Below are 16,339 nucleotides of genomic sequence, written 5' to 3'. Positions count from 1 at the left end.
TCCTGACAGGATTATGTTGTGGCAATCGCTGGGTGGGAAGCGGGATCAATACACCTGGGGATAAAGGGGCGGAGCAGACCATTTTTCAGGTTGTGCAAGGGATTAGGGGTGAACACATGGAACGGCAAGGTGGAGACAACAATGTCAAGGGTATTCCCCATCAAGATTGTTAATGTCGTGTGAAAAACCGGGGTTTTAGATCACTGTGGAGCCAGAAAGCATAGGTCCTGTGGTACTATTTAAAGACAGGGAGAGTTGAGGTGAAGGACTAAAGTAGGAGGGTGATGTACCAATCAGTCCCTCCCAGATGTTAGGGTAATAGGCAGATTCTCTGTGTCAATTACGTCCCGAATGTAGGGGCAAGAGCAGGGTGGTGTAAATAATTTATGAAGTAGGCAAGAGTTATTGGATAGCCAGTGTGTGCTGAGCGAGAGAGGGAGGGGATCGGAGTGCGAACACATGTCCTACTTCACTTAGCTCTCTATTAAGAGAAGAAGGGGAATCTCACTTCACAGGACGAGCGAGTGTGAGGAAACCAGATAAGGATGGCGTCTACACAGATTTTCCCCGTGCTTTATTTTAAAGATCTCACAAGGACAATTTACACACCACTGAAATACTATCGCTCAGCTCTGGCTGTGCTGTGAATAATTTCTAATTAAGCGTCCCTATCTCCGCAGCGGCTTGGTGTAATTAATGTTTCATGAGGTGTGGGACCCTGTTAATGACTGAAAAGGCAATTAAGGAATGTCTTCTCTGTTTTCTTTTCTTGTCACCATCTCTCCACGTGTTTGTGCCACTGTGCATCCTCCTCTCACTTCTACCACTAAAATGGTAAAAAATAAGAGGTAGGTGCCTTTAGTCGTGATATTTTCCAGCATCTTTGGCCTAATGTGAAAGTGAAGGAGCTTCTTTTCACAAATGCACAAGCTGTTGCCAGTTTGCAGATGGGATCTATCAGACAGCGGGGGAGGCATTGCGGCAGAGGCAGGTGGTGCACGCCATTGTCGCACCATGTGAGCAGCTGACCTGCAAAGCGGGGGGTACTGCTTCCTCCTCTCAACCCCTCACTTCTTCATCGCTTTTTTATCACAAACACCCAAAATGAGTGCTGGATCCCACCATGGGGGCAGCTCTCACATTCTGACCCCCTATTGCTCACATGTAATACATGCTTACCCTCAAACATTCTCACCCCCACCCCATAAACCTTTATTGCCCTTATTTGTCCCCTTCTCCTTCTCTGTACTCCCAACTCCGGCGATCATCAGAGCCCTTGTCCGTACTGCCCCCTTTAGGTCACTTGCAACGGTGTTCATCACTGAAATCACCCTTCTGCTGGTTTAATAACCCCACATCTGCGTATCAGTCAGGCCCCAAACGAACCCACTTTCACCACTATTGAGGTGGTCATCATGTGAAGATTAGTTTAGCGGCAGCCCCTTTTGGCAAATAGAGCAGCCATTTTAAGAAAACCTCTTCGTTACCGTTCTCCCTCGTTGTTAAAAATATAGATTTTTTTAGAAATCTGCTCATACTGAGCCCCTTAGATCACTTGTTTCTAAGAATTTAAGCAAGACAGCTTGAGAAGAGGGAGAAATATATATAAGCAGAAGCCTTACAGGAGGCTGTAAATAGGTTTTAGTAGAGCGGTGTCCTCGTATGAAAGCTCCCAGGTGTTAAGTAAACTCAAATGAAGTGGAGGAACCAATAAAAGCAGCTTCAAAGCTTCCCTATAATCTTGTCAGTTAGGAAGGACAGCCACTTGCCGGTTGCAGGATTTTCTACTGATTGATATCATTCATATCCCTTCTTTGCTGAGTACCTGCAGAGACTACACCCAACACCCTGGAATCTTATTTTCTCCTTGGTTAAAATACGTCACAATATAAAAGTAGGGTGTAAAGTGACTTTAATGCATTAAGGTAATGCGCTGTGGATCCCGGTGAGTTTTTTATTTTTTTATTTTACAAGAGTGCTGTCTAAAAGTTTGGATCACTTCCTGAAGTTGGCCATGAGAAGTCCAATAAACTCCTTCCCACTCACTGTGCGTCAGCTCTGCAGGTGTGCCATTAAAGAAATAGTTTACTGCTTTTAAGTGCTTGTCACCCACGAAGATGGACGACAAAATAATTCTCTTTACTGTTTACAATGCATCAGCACTGTGGGCGTAATTGGGACTGATAAAGCATGGACAGACAGATGGTGCACTCCATGTATTGTGTCATTTAGAGCTGCCAACATTGAACATGTATATTTTCAGCTTTGATAAAGTTTAGGAATCTTAATTATTATAATCTATTATAGTTTGTTGATTGCATTTAGCCTACAAACTATGTCAAAATTAGCTGTTCAAAGAACATTTACATTCTCACTGTAATGACCCAAACATAACTTAGCATTCATTAAGAATATGTTTGAAAGGCCAGAGGAAGGCCTTCACCTCATGTTACCTCTAATAGGTGAACATTTATACAAATACCTTTAAGACGCTTCAGTATAATTGTCATTTGCACCCGATTCTTTTTATTTGATTATAACAGACCTTTACACGGAGTTCTGCAGTGTGGCTGCAAAGGAAATACACTTTTTTAAGATGTCATTCACAAGTCAGCCAAGCAAATCTATCATGTACCCATCCATTTATGGTAAAATGGTAAATGGCCTGTATTTGCATCTAGAGTCCAGGAACCCCCCAAGGCTCTTTACAACACAATCAGTCTTTCACCCATTCACACACACATTCACACACTGGTGGGGATGAGCTACAATGTAGCCACAGCTGCCCTGGGGTGCACTGACAGAGGCGAGGCTGCAGAGCACTGGCGCCACCGATCTCTCCGACCACCACCAGCAGGCAACGTGGGTTAAGTGTCTTGCCCAAGGACACAATGACAGCGACAGACTGAGCGGGGCTCGAACCTGCAACCTTCCAATTACGGGGTGAGCACTTAACTTCTGTGCCACCGTTGTCCATCTACTTACCCATCCAGCCATCCATCCATCTACTCATCCATCCATTCATCTACGTATCTATGGATCCATCCATCTATTTCATCCATCCATCCATCTACGCATCCATCTGTCCATCCATCCATCTATTTCATCCATCCATTCATCCATCCATCCATCCATCCATCCATCCATCCATCCATCCATCCACTTATCCATCAATCTACGCATCCATCCATCCATCCATCTACTCATCTATTCATCCACTCATCCATCTGCTCATCCATCCATCTATCTACTCATCCATCCATCTATGCATCTTTCATCCATCCATCCATCTACTTATCCATTCATCCATCCATCCATCTATTTCATCCATCCATCCATCCATCTACATATCCATCTGTCCATCCATCCATCTATTTCATCCATCCATCTACTTATCCATCAATCTACGCATCCATCTGTCCATCCATCCATCTACTCATTTATCCATCCACTCATCCATCTACTCATCCATCCATCCATCTATGCATCTGTCCATCCATCCATCCATCCAATTATCAATCAATCTACACATCCATCCATCCATCCATCCATCTACTCATTTATCCATCCACTCATCCATCTACTCATCCATCCATCCATCTATGCATCTGTCCATCCATCCATCCATCCATCCATCCATCCATCCATCCAATTATCAATCAATCTACACATCCATCCGTCCATCCATCCATCTACTCATCTATCCATCCACTCATCCATCTACTCATCCATCCATCCATCTATGCATCTGTCCATCCATCCATCCATCCATCCATCCATCCATCCATCCATCCAATTATCAATCAATCTACACATCCATCCGTCCATCCATCCATCTACTCATCTATCCATCCACTCATCCATCTACTCATCCATCCATCCATCCATCCATCCATCCATCCATCCATTGGTCTACTCATCCACTTATCCATCCACTCATCCATCTACCCATTCGTCCATCCATCTACTCATCCATCCATCTATGCATCCATCCGTCTATCCATCCATCCATCTACTCATCCGTCCATCTATCTATGCATCCATCCACTCATCCATCTACTCATCCATCCATCCATCTATGCATCTGTCCATCCATCATCCATCCATCCATCCATCCATCCAATTATCAATCAATCTACACATCCATCCGTCCATCCATCCATCTACTCATCTATCCATCCACTCATCCATCCTTCTACTCATCTGTCCATCCATCCATCCATCCATCCATCCATCCATCCATTCATTGGTCTACTCATCCACTTATCCATCCACTCATCCATCTACCCATTCGTCCATCCATCCATCCATCTATGCATCCATCCATCCATCTATGCATCCATCCGTCTATCCATCCATCCATCTACTCATCCGTCCATCTATCTATGCATCCATCCATCCATCCATCCATCCATCCATCCATCCATCCACTCATCCATCTACTCATCCATCTCTGTTAGCAATCAGGAACTAACACATTTTTTGGGATGACTTCCATTCTGATCAAAGTGGCTGACCACCAGTGCCACTCTGTGACCCCTCACCCTGCATTCGCCCTCCCCTCCTGTGCACACTAACACTAGGTTTGGCAGCAGTGAGGGTGACCTTTCCAGACTCCCTCAGATGAAGAAAGGCAGCCGAATTATTTTCTGCCCGTCATGCCCTTATCTGTGTCTGGCTGTTGTTTGTTTTAAATTACATGGAAGAACGACTTTCCAGCAGACCAGTGTGGAGGGGAAGATTGAGGCAGAATAATGAAAATGAAGACGGAAGAACTGCACCACAGAAATTACAGTGGCTCTGCCATGCTGTGTTGAGCAGCTGTATCATATCTGAAATGTAAAATATTTTGAAAGGATTAGTTGTGACAATGTGTGCAGTCACGACTGTAAATATAATCCATTCATTATTTTCTCTCAGGCTGTAGACAACACCAAGTTGTTTAGATCTTGCTTTTGGGTAGTTTTCAAATTACTGGTTAAAAGCTGATTTATTGTTTTAGACATTATTTGCTATTGCTATTGATGTGCAGCAATGCAGGTTTGGAATTATTGATATTCTACTTTTTCCAACACCAGCAGGGTTTATTTGAGGGCAGCCCAGACAGTGTGTCCAGGATGAAAGAAGTTGTTTTGCTGTGGATTTAGAGCAAGAGGAAAATACGAACATATAAAAGGATATTTTTTGCCTGAAGTCTATGTGTTGTTGCACCGAAAGAGAAAATAAAAGCCAGTTTGGGGCTAATTGATTAAAATTAATTTTAATTAATTAAAACGCTATTTGATCAAGTTTTTGATGTACCCTGAGAACCAGCTTTCATTGTGCAAATACACCTTACAGTCATTGCAAAGCCTTTCTGCCTCTTTGGATTTTTTGCAGAAGGTTTTTTTTAAGCCCATGGTTAAGTCCTTGGGCTATCAATAGCTTTAAGATAACATAACATACACAAGCACATAGATGTTTTAGCCAAGATGAGATGGAGAATTTGATCTGATTCATAGAAACCTTTGGAAATGGTAGTGTTGGTGTTTGATTACAGGTTGTTTAATGTTACCTCTTATGAACGTCATCCAATTTTATATTCACATGGCATGAGGTGTGTTATAGTTGGCTTTAACTGTGATGGGCGATAAGAGAATATTTATGCGAAAGGCTGGTTCTACATTTCCTTCAAATATTTGCAAACATTTTGTATTTGCCACTCTGCAGTGCACTGAATATATATTTTTAAGAGTAGTTTGTTGATATGTCACTTTTTTAAATCAATAATAACATTAACAGATGTTTAATTTTACTACCATCTATGTTGCTCTTAAAGTGATACTTCAGATTTTAAATACCAGGCTTCTGGGGAACAATCAATCATTCTCTTCCCCATTATAAATAATCATATCAATAACTTTGGTTTAGAGAAACAGATTTGACCAGATTACCGTAATTTCTGGATTTTAGAGCGCACCTCAGTATAAGCCACACCAGCAAAAAAAAAAGGTTTTCTACACACACACGCCACACTCAAATACAAGCCGCGGCGCAGCAGCCACATACAGGTCTCCGGCGCACAGCGCATGTACGGCCATAACATACGATAATTAGACAGAAAGACGCTACACGGAGGTTTTTCGTTGTTGTTTTAATTCAACAAAATGAATTTTAAACACAGGTGAGCACTGATAGCGTTCATATTTCTGGATGGTTATAAAATAAAAACAGAACTGACACGTTATTACCGGTAATTAGCATGTTTAGAAGAAAAGAACAGCGCTGACACAGCATTAATAAGCCCTGGATGATTAGAAAATAGAAACTGCACACAAAACATGCCTGGTTAGTAAGTAAAACACACTTGCCTACCAGAAGAAGTCATTCGCTCTCATCTTCCTCTTGCGCACTAAAGCCATTAAAGTCCTCTTCTTAAGTGTCGGAGTTGAACAGCCTCAGAAGAGCTTCGTCACATACCTTTTCTGTGACGATGTCAGTGTCGCTGTCCGTGTTGCTGTCATCATCCCCGGGTGAAGCTGGCTTGAATGAGTTCTTCCCGCTGCCGTCTCCAGCGCCGAACCATGGATTCATTCATGCCAAGCTTACGTGCGGCAGCACTGTTTCCCTCCTTTACTGCCAGATCGATGGCCTTCAACTTAAATGCGGCAACATATGAACTCATACATGTAGTTACCATGATGAGGGGGTATGGATTTGAAAAAATTCTTTGTCGTGCCGGCTGCTTGCATGTGCTAAATTAAAATGAGCGCTTTCTTCCATTTCCACTTTTGACTTCCACCTGTTTCACTTTCTGCTAAAGCGCCCCCTGCAGGTGAAGGAAAATCTTCTGTAAAGCCGCACCTCATTATAAGCCGCATGGTTCAAAGCGTGGGAAAAAAGTAGCGGCTTATAGTCCGGAAAATATGGTACCTATTTTGTGTCAAGCCCAAATAAGATTAGGTCCAAAGTTAGTATATTTTAATTTTTCGGGTGATGTGCTCAGATCTGACACACTCGATCGCTAAATAACTGCATGTCACGTTCTGACACAGCAAGGAAACAAATGATGGAAAGAAAGCAAAAAGATGTTCAGAGTGATCTGCAGGTCTTTAACTCTCTCAAAATAAGTTTTGATAAAAGGACGAACAACTAAGTCCTTCAGGGGTACTTCTGAGTTAAAAAATGCTCATGAAATACGTATGTGGAGTAACCAGGTAGGTAGGTTTTAACTGTTGCAAATCTGCAACACCTGCCTCCAGAGGGTTAAGGATAAGGAACAAAGTCACTTCCAAAATGAAAATTTGACCAAATTTTGTTAATCAGCTACCCTCTTTAACTGATCAGAGTTACTCCTCTTCAAGAGAGTCACATTCATTTTCGTTATAAATTGGTTGAATGCTATGCTGTCCCTTAGCCAGATCTCTGTGATTTACTTGTGGAATGCTAAATGAAAACTGATCAGTTTATTGGTGAATTTGAGCCTCTAAGTGCTAAACAAATGTATTTACATTGAGTGTTAACTGGTGCAGCTGATCCTGTTTGTTTGTAAACAGAATGTCTTCTAAACTACATGATGGATTATATGGTCGTTCCTCGATTAATATCTAGAACTGATTCATTTCTGGAATTAGTCCAAGTCAAGATGGCCACCACAGCTAGTCAAGTCTTCTCAAGTCAGTTTTACAGACATTGAACTATACTTTCTTGTGACAGTAGCTGAAACTCTTCATGCGGCACTGAGCATAAGATTATTTTTAAGATTTCTTCTGAATGGTTTTAGCTTTGTCAACTCTCCACATAAGATGATCAAAGTTTTTTTAACTGCTGCGAAAGTCAGAAGATGTGTTCCTTCAAATGACTGTTTTTTATTTAGTTATGATATTGTTACAAAAGATAAAGCAAAAAGGAGTAATTTATCATAATTTATCTGTAGTAAATCAGTTGTCAGATTCCTAAGATTATTGTCTACAAATTTGAACATTTGATCAGATTTTTTTGCAATGCAATTAATAACGCAAAGACAACGTCACTTTAGAACTTCTTAAGCTAACTGAGCTCAAGCTGTTTTCAGAAACAAGAAAAGCAAAGCGACAACATTGTTCACATTGTTTCTTTTCAACTTCAAGCAGTTTTAACTAAAGGGTCTCAGCCACCCATGAGGTCTGCTCCCTGTATTCCTCAGCACTAACTTCACTTCCTCTTTCTCTCCCTTCGGGATCACGGAAACTTGCGGTTTATTCACCATATCTCTAATTGCCACTAAGGGGGCCTCTGACTCCCGTTGCATGTAGCTCCGCACAAGCCACAATGGGCATTTCTGAGAGTAAATCCAACATTAGGGAATTAATTAGGCAGAAAACAAGGGGTCATAAGAGTACTAATGACAGAATAACAAGGCACAGAGTTTTATTTGGTGCTCAACAGACAGAGCACATATTCAGAAATGCAGAATGCTAATTGGTCTCAGAGTTCAGCTTTGACCCATTTTTGCTGTGACAGTACTTTATGTCCAGGATGGTGTTTGTTGTTAAGTTTTAGCAAGGGTGACATCTTTGAGAATATGGTTACTGTTAATGGGGCATGTTTATCTTTTTGTGTTTTGCATCTAATTATGTGTTGTAAATGTCAAGAAACTTTAGATTTAGGATAATGTCTAAGTGCAAAATTTATTGGCCATGCAGAAACGACAGTCTTAGTGTTTGGACTTGTCCTCGATTAGCAGGGCTTTTGTCATGTGACTTATTGCCACTTTTTCAACATGCTGATAACCGTGCGGTTCACCCTTTCGACCTGTCCAGAGGACTGGGGCCGGTGGCTAATGTGGAACTTAGCCTTGACACCCAACAGTTCCCAAAGATGTTTCATCACTTCAGAGGTGAAATGGGTACCCCTGTCCGAGTCGACCCTTGTGGGCAAACCGAAGCGGGCAAAAACGTGATTCAGCAAGAGGATCGCTGTAGTCTTAGCCGTGTCATCAGGAGCTGGCAAACATTCAACCCATTTGGTGAATGTGCATGTGACAGTCAGTATGTACTTACTCCCTCTGGTGGATTTGGTCAGAGGCCCCACCCAATCGAATTGCAAGTCCGACCATGGAGTGGTCAGCCCTTTTTCTTGTAGGGGAGCTCTGTGCGTAGGGTTGGACGGCTGAAACTGACAACAAACCAAGCAACGCTCGACGTGGTCAGAGATGTCACGACGCATCCCCGGCCAATAAGCAACCTGGCACAGGGCACCGAACGTGGCCTTGACGCCTTTGTGACCGGCCGACGGAGAGTCATGAGCCTGCGAGATCATGCCCCTCCTCAGCGGTTTTGGAGTAACAAGGACAGGCGGCAAAGGAGGCTTGGCGGCGTGCATCAGCAGCCCTTCGACGATCCTCAGCGTGGACCGCACACGAAAGAGAGAGCGAAGCTCTGGAACGGAAGCAAGCTCGACGGAAGTTGGTAGCTGGGTTTTAGGATCAGAAATGTACTTGATCATCCTGCTGATAGCAGGGTCCTGGGATTGAAGACTGACAAGATCGGTATCCGAATAGGCAGGTTGAACGGCCACCGCACCTTTGGGTGGTTCCGAGGCGGACGCTTCAGCAGCCCGAGCTCGAGTAACAACACACACCTGGTTCTCATCAGGGAAAGACCACACAAGTCCCTCAAGCCACCCGGGGTCGAAAACCCACAGGGGGCCATCGGTCGCGCCCAGTTTGGCCAAAGAGTCTGCGAGATCGTTCAACTCCTTTTCAGGACCGGGTGCGCGAGATTGACCTTTGACTTTACGCCAGTAAATGTGCATGTCGAGTGCAGTTACCAGAATGTCACATGCCCTGAAGAGGGCCTGATTTTTGACGGGCTTCCGGCTAGCGGTCTGGAACCCGTTACTCTTCCACGTTGGTAGATGACATAAGAAACTGAGACGCGCGTAGTCCGAGTCAGTGCAAATCACCAGTTCACGGAAGCCACGGTCCCTAGCGCTACGTAGCGCTATCACGATCCCCGCAACTTCAGCATACTGTGAGGTCTTCTCACCCAGAGAGTAACATCGGGACTCCCTGTGGTCACCGTCTAGCCAGACGACACCCACGCCCGCACTAGGCGCAGAACCGTGCCGAAAAGCACTGCCATCCACGTATACGGTCGGTAAACCCTCACAGTATGACTGGTCGTAGTAGTGGTGGTTGTGGTTTAGAAGAGCCTGAGGGGGCCTGGCTGGCGGGACTGACGCGATGGCGTCATCCGAGCAATGTTGGCACGCAGCCAAACCCATGCCAAGAGGGCTACGTCGGTTCTGGGCGTAGCGCACCTCGATGTCAAAGCTTTGAAGAGCCAGCAGCCACGAAGCGATTCGTGAATTGGTCACCACACCATCTCTGATGCGCTCACTGTTAAGGAAGGTCACCGGCTGGTGCTGTGTCTCAATGATGATTTTCTGTCCGCCAATGTAGTTCGCAAAGTACTTAACTGCCCACATGGTGGAAAGCAAAGCCTTTTCACAGTCCGAGTATTTCAACTCAGGTCCAGTCAAGAGCTTACTAGCATAGGCAATGACACGCCTGTCGCAGTCATGAATCTGGTAGAGACCAGCACTCAAACAGTGAGCTGAGAAACCAACCTCAAGGTGGAACTCCTTGTCACAGTCGGGAAGCGCCAAGCACAGAGCCGAGCACATTGCGGCCTTCAGGTCATCCATGGCCTGCTGGTGCTGCTCCGCCCACTCGAACGCCACATCCTTCTTCAACAGATTAGTCAGAGGTCGTGCCAACTCAGCGTAATGTTCCACGAACTGACGCGAGTAGTTGCAGACCTCCAAGAAGCTGCGAAGTTCGGAGACGTTCGTCGGAGGTGTGATGGTGGCAACACCCTGAATCCTGCCAAGCTGAGGCTGCACTCCCTGTGGTCCCACAAGGAGGCCAACGTACTGAACTTGCGACCTGCAACACTGTCCTTTGGCGAGAGAGATCTTCGCACCCGCCGCCGCGAGCTGACCCATGACATGGTCCAGCTCGGCCAGGTGGTCATCCAACGTACGCCGACGAATAAGAATGTCGTCGACATAGATGAGTGTCCCACGCTTTCGAGCATCGGGGCAGGCCTTGTTCAAGAAGATGTTGAACTCAGCTGGCGAGTTGGAATAACCAAAAGGACACCGGGTGAAGGTGTACTGCCGGTTGGCAAATGAGAAAGCAAGTTTGTGTTGGTCCGATTCGTGGACGGGAATCGTCCAAAATCCAGACGCAATGTCAAGGGTGGAAAAGAACTTAGCATCCTTCACTTTTGGAAGCTCCTGCTCCAGGCGTGCCATAGGCCACCTAGACAAGGGGACCTGTTTGTTGAGTTGCCGGTAGTCAATGGTTAGTCGCCACTTACCATTAGGCTTCAGTACCGGCCACAACGGAGCCGAGTAGGTGCTGTTGCAGGGTCGAATGACCCCGTTAGCCAAGAGGCTGTCAATGATTTCCTGGACCGGTTCTATGGACGCCAGGGGAATCTTGTATTGCCGCACAAAGGACGGCGGTGCATCTGGCCTGGTAGGAATCCGGACTTCATGGATAGTGGTCAGACCACAGTCCAAGGAGTCAAGTGAAAGAAAATCCTGGTACTTTAGCAAAAGCTGTCTTAGCTGGTCTCGCTCGACCTCGTTTGTGAGAGCATCCGCTTGGTCTATTACCTTCTCAATCTGTAACAGATGTTCCGGGGTCTACCCGGTGGCTTCGAGAGTGGTGGTGAGGTCGAAATCGCGTCCCCCCGCGAAAGACTTGCCACAGAAGGGCGTCCGCCTGTGTCAGGCCACGGTTTGTACGGCTTTGGCTTCCTCACACGTGCAAACAGTTGTCCGGACGCACAGCTGATTCTAGCGTCAAGGCGTTGGAGACAGTCCAACCCTATGAGCATGGGCATCCTTATCTCCTCGCTGATGTACACGAGGTGTTTAAAGGACATGCCTCCTATCGAGATGTTGACCTCAGTCGTCGCAGCCGCGGACTGGGGAGCGCCATAGAAATCGTCAAAATCCTTTGGGCCCGAAATGAGTGTGGGGGGTGAGATGTCCTCCCCCCTTTGTTCGCACATGCTGCTGGAAAGAGCTCCGCTGATGAGCGAGATGTCCGCTCCTGTGTCTAAAATTGCGACACACCGGTGTCTCTGATTTACAGTGACCTCCACTGCGGGCCTATTAGATCCCTTTCTCATGACCAGAGGTGCAACCAAAAATTTTTCAGTTACGGCGGTGGTAGTAGTCGTACTGCGGTCGTCATCTGCGGGTTCATCGCCTAACATCGCCACGGATGGAACGACCGGAGAGGTGTTGTCGCTTTCCTTTGAGGTGTTGTTGTTTTCCTGCGAGTCAGAACCTGTGAAAACATCAACCTGCAGCATTTCAGCCTCATTTTGAGGCTTCTCAGGCAAACACGGAGTCTCTGACCGGGTCGCCTGAGAATCACGCACAAATTGTTTGACGCCCTCGACGTCTTTTTGAAGATTGCAGATCATGTTCATCATGTTAGTCATCATTGGAAGGAAAGTGTTTTGCATCGCCTGAAGTTGAGATGATAATTGCATTGTTACCTCTGAGTCCATTTTCCAAAATAGTAAATAGTCTTCCAATTCACTAATTTACTCCTTGATTTGTATTCTAATTAGATGTTTACTTAGAAACAACCTTACCTGTAGACTTATGAAAGAATTAGTTACAGGGAAGCTTGGCTGTTGAATGAATATTTTGGGCAAAATTGTTCGATAATGCCAAAAATATCATTGTCATTTGACCTGTCCAAGATGGCGGGTCGAGCTACGTGTCGGGCACCTAAGATGGCGGATTGTCGAGCATGCGCAGTCCGGCACTCTGTGTTTTTCCGTCGTAGCAGAATCACGATTCTAAACACCGGAACGTTTTTTAGAACCGCCGCTAACGTTACCTCAAAGTACTCCGTACCGGAAGGTTTAGCGGATTAAAGGACGCAGTTTCGCTGCGTCGGAACGGCTTGAAAGCTTCGCGGGACGCGTTCCCGAGCTTCTCACCGAGAGTGGCTAGGTAGCTCGTCGGCTAATGCTAGCGAACGCCCTGGAGCGACCAGGGTCTCAAAATTGCCTCGATCAACCAACGGGCATCTCGCTCCGTGGTTAAAAGGGTTTCAACAGCGTACGCAATCTGGATGCAGTATCGCTCTACGGTACATAACCCGACTTACAGCGTTTACCTAGCAAGTTAAGCTACGGTAGGTGCTAACGAGTATTCCGACAAAGAACAGCGCGGATCCGGCGCTTATTGAACGGGAATAAATTTCCGACGGAGTCTTCTGTCTCCGATTACACAAATGGATGCACACAGTGTCACAAACACCGCGACAAACAATAAACAGATGGTTCCAACGTATTAAAACAGGAGAAATGTTTACCCTCAGATGTAGGCCTCAAAATGGCCGTCAGCACACGTCAGCACTTAAGGTGTTTTGATGAAACAGCGCCTCCTGTCGGAGGGTGATGAATGTGCACCCCCCTTTCTGAGAGCTGAATGAGGAAATAGCTCGCTTTTCCTCTCCCTAACACACACTGAACAAAAATCCCCCCCAAAAAAAGTCTCAAAATCGGCACAAAGTGTAATAAACTGTGCAGATATCAAGCTAGGCTCGCCATATGTAATGGAATAGAGTGATGTAACTATCTAGAGTTGTATTTTAATACACTTTAAGTAGATCACTTTTTATAATCAGAAGAATAGGCTGTTTTTATCATCAGGGAGTTTAATTAAACACTCTGTATTGACTTTGAGACAAGAAAAGAGAGAGAGATGGGATCGTTTGAGAATCTTTAATTTCTTAATTATAAATTCTAAACAATCTACCAGGACTAACTCTGTGATGGATGAAAATGGATTTGGATGTTGTGTTGGTGCGTGTGTGTGTGTGTGTGTGGTTGGTTCAGACTCCTTAGGCTGACGTCATTGAATCTGGTAGTCTTTGTTATGACTAGATATCACGAGGCTTATAAAGTGATGACATGAGCCGCTATTTTGCCGTGTACGTACCCAGTGGGGGCCTCCCAGGTAGATCAGGAAATGCCAGGTCTGGAGACCTCGGATGTGCGCTGGAGCTGTCGGCGCAGCGGTCGCAGCGTTTCAAAGCCCGTCTGAAGGGTCGACCCCGGTACCAATCGGCGGCGTCAGCAGGTGCTCTTATTTTGAAAGGATGTCGTCTGGTTGTTAAACGACGAAAATCTCCAACTTCACAGTTCTTAGTTTAAAGAAGAAAACACATCTGGCCAGGCTGTGCTTTTCTTTAGGATGACGGTGAATAGAACTGAAGTCAAAATGGAACTGACTTTAAAATGGCGTTGCCTTGTTTTATATCTCTGAATTGTTTTAAGTTTCAGTAAACGGGATTGGACACTTTAAGTCAACAAGCCAGATTCTCCTGCGGCAGCCGAAACCTCTGATTGGTTGGAACAATGTGTCATGCGTTTCTATGGAGATGAGGATCCGTCTGTCTGTGCAATAGTCCTGTTTTCATTAAACACACTAAATCATGACATCTTTATTCCACAGATCATTCACTGGATTATTATTGATCAACATATGTTTTGCTTAATATTTTTAATCACAAATAAAGTACTTTAAGTAAAAGCGTTCTTCTTCTCCTTCTGGCTCTTCTCCTGGAATGTAAACAGTCTGAGGGACACCCGACCTTGGCTTTTATACACGGGTGTAACTGTGCACAAGGGGCAGCTGTGTGGAGCTGAAAATGATGAACTTCATAACCTTACACCACTGTGTAAAAGCTGGGGGCTGGATATAATCGGACTTGACTTGTAGCATCAAGGCGATAGGTTTATAATTGTAAAACTAACACAGAGTTGTCTTTATTCTGTAGGTTTGTTAGTCCAGCCATTACAATATTTGAATTTACAGGAAGTATACAACATGTAAACCTTGGGCCCTTTTGTGTGTAGAATGAAGGAATGTTTTCAATTTTTGGTACTATAGTTTGGACTAATACATAAATAACCCTGGTAGATTCGAATGATGACAACAGGACATTCTCCCTCTCCTGATATTAATGTTTTACTTTTGTTCCCACAGAAAGTACTTCTACTAGTTGATCTATTCATTTAAGTTTTGTGTGTCTGCTCTGTCTTCTCAAATCCCCAGTCGATAGTGACAAATGGCTGCTCAGACTGATCCAGAATCTGTTAAAAGGGAGTTTTCTTCTCCATTGTCGCTACATGCTTGCTTAGTATGAGGATTGCTGTAAAATCACTGACACAACAAGTCAGTGACTCCATGTAGTCTGTTGGGTTTTCTTAGATCAAACATGTTTAACTAACTGGCATAATGAACTGAATGCCAGTAGGTTCAGCTGGAATGTTTACTTTGTAAATTGTCTTGAGATGACTCTTGTGATTTGGTGCTAAATAAAAAAACTGAACATAATTATTTTTTGGTAAAAAAAAAATAGGTTCTGCTTTTCATTTGAAATGCTTCCTTGTTAAAAGAGAAAGATGTGGTTCACAAAGCTTTTTAAAGTGACAGCTTCATCAATGCAAGTATTTTCTTCTAAACGCAACTTGGTGAGCCTCATACTCAACAACAGAGAACCGGTTCATCCAATGGACAGAACACCCCAAAGAATGTTCAGAGGTGCTGTGCATGCAGTTCAGTGCAGTGAGGTTCAGATATAATTCAATTCAAGTTTATTTATATAGCACCAAATCATGACAAGAGTCGTGTCAAGGCACTCCACTCAGTAAACATTCCAATACAGGTCAGTTCATTAAGCTAATCAGTAAAAATTTTCTTAAGGAACCCAGCGAACTGCATCGAGTCACTGCAATTCGATCCTCATACTAAGCAAGCATTTAGCAACAGTGGAGAGGAAAAATCTCTTAACAGGAAGAAACCTCCAGAGGATCCTGGCTCAGTATAAGCAGCCATCCACCACGACTCACTGGGGATCGAGAAGACAGAGCACACACACACACACACACACACACACACACACACACACACACACACACACACACACACACACACACACACACACACACACACAGGCGAGGCTGCCGAGCACTGGTGCCACTGGTCCCTCCGACCACCACCAGCAGACAACGTGGGTTAAGTGTCTTGCCCAAGGACACAATGACAGCGACAGACTGAGCGGGGCTTGAACCTGCAACCTTCTGATTACGGGGCGAGCACTTAACTCCTGTGCCACCGTCTCCACTAAAGCATTGGGTATTTTTTTATTGCAGATTAAATACAGCCCACAGACCCCTTATGATGAATAATGCAAATGGGAACAGTGTTTCCTCGCACGGACATGGTTGACCAGGGCCCCTGTCTGGAGCCAGGCCTGGAGGTGACGCACGTT

General features: G+C 44.9%; 1 protein-coding gene across 2 annotated transcripts in view; it reads left to right on the top strand.

The window, feature by feature from the left end:
• Nucleotides 1-16,339, top strand: part of LOC107377411 (phospholipid-transporting ATPase ABCA1) — a 324,049-nt gene that overhangs the window by 291,760 nt on the left and 15,950 nt on the right. The window lies entirely within an intron of this gene.

The sequence above is a fragment of the Nothobranchius furzeri genome, chromosome 2, assembly GCF_043380555.1.
Source record: "Nothobranchius furzeri strain GRZ-AD chromosome 2, NfurGRZ-RIMD1, whole genome shotgun sequence".
NCBI lineage: Eukaryota > Metazoa > Chordata > Actinopteri > Cyprinodontiformes > Nothobranchiidae > Nothobranchius > Nothobranchius furzeri.
Note: the sequence above shows the minus strand (reverse complement) of the source record. Positions and strands in the feature narration are given on the sequence as shown.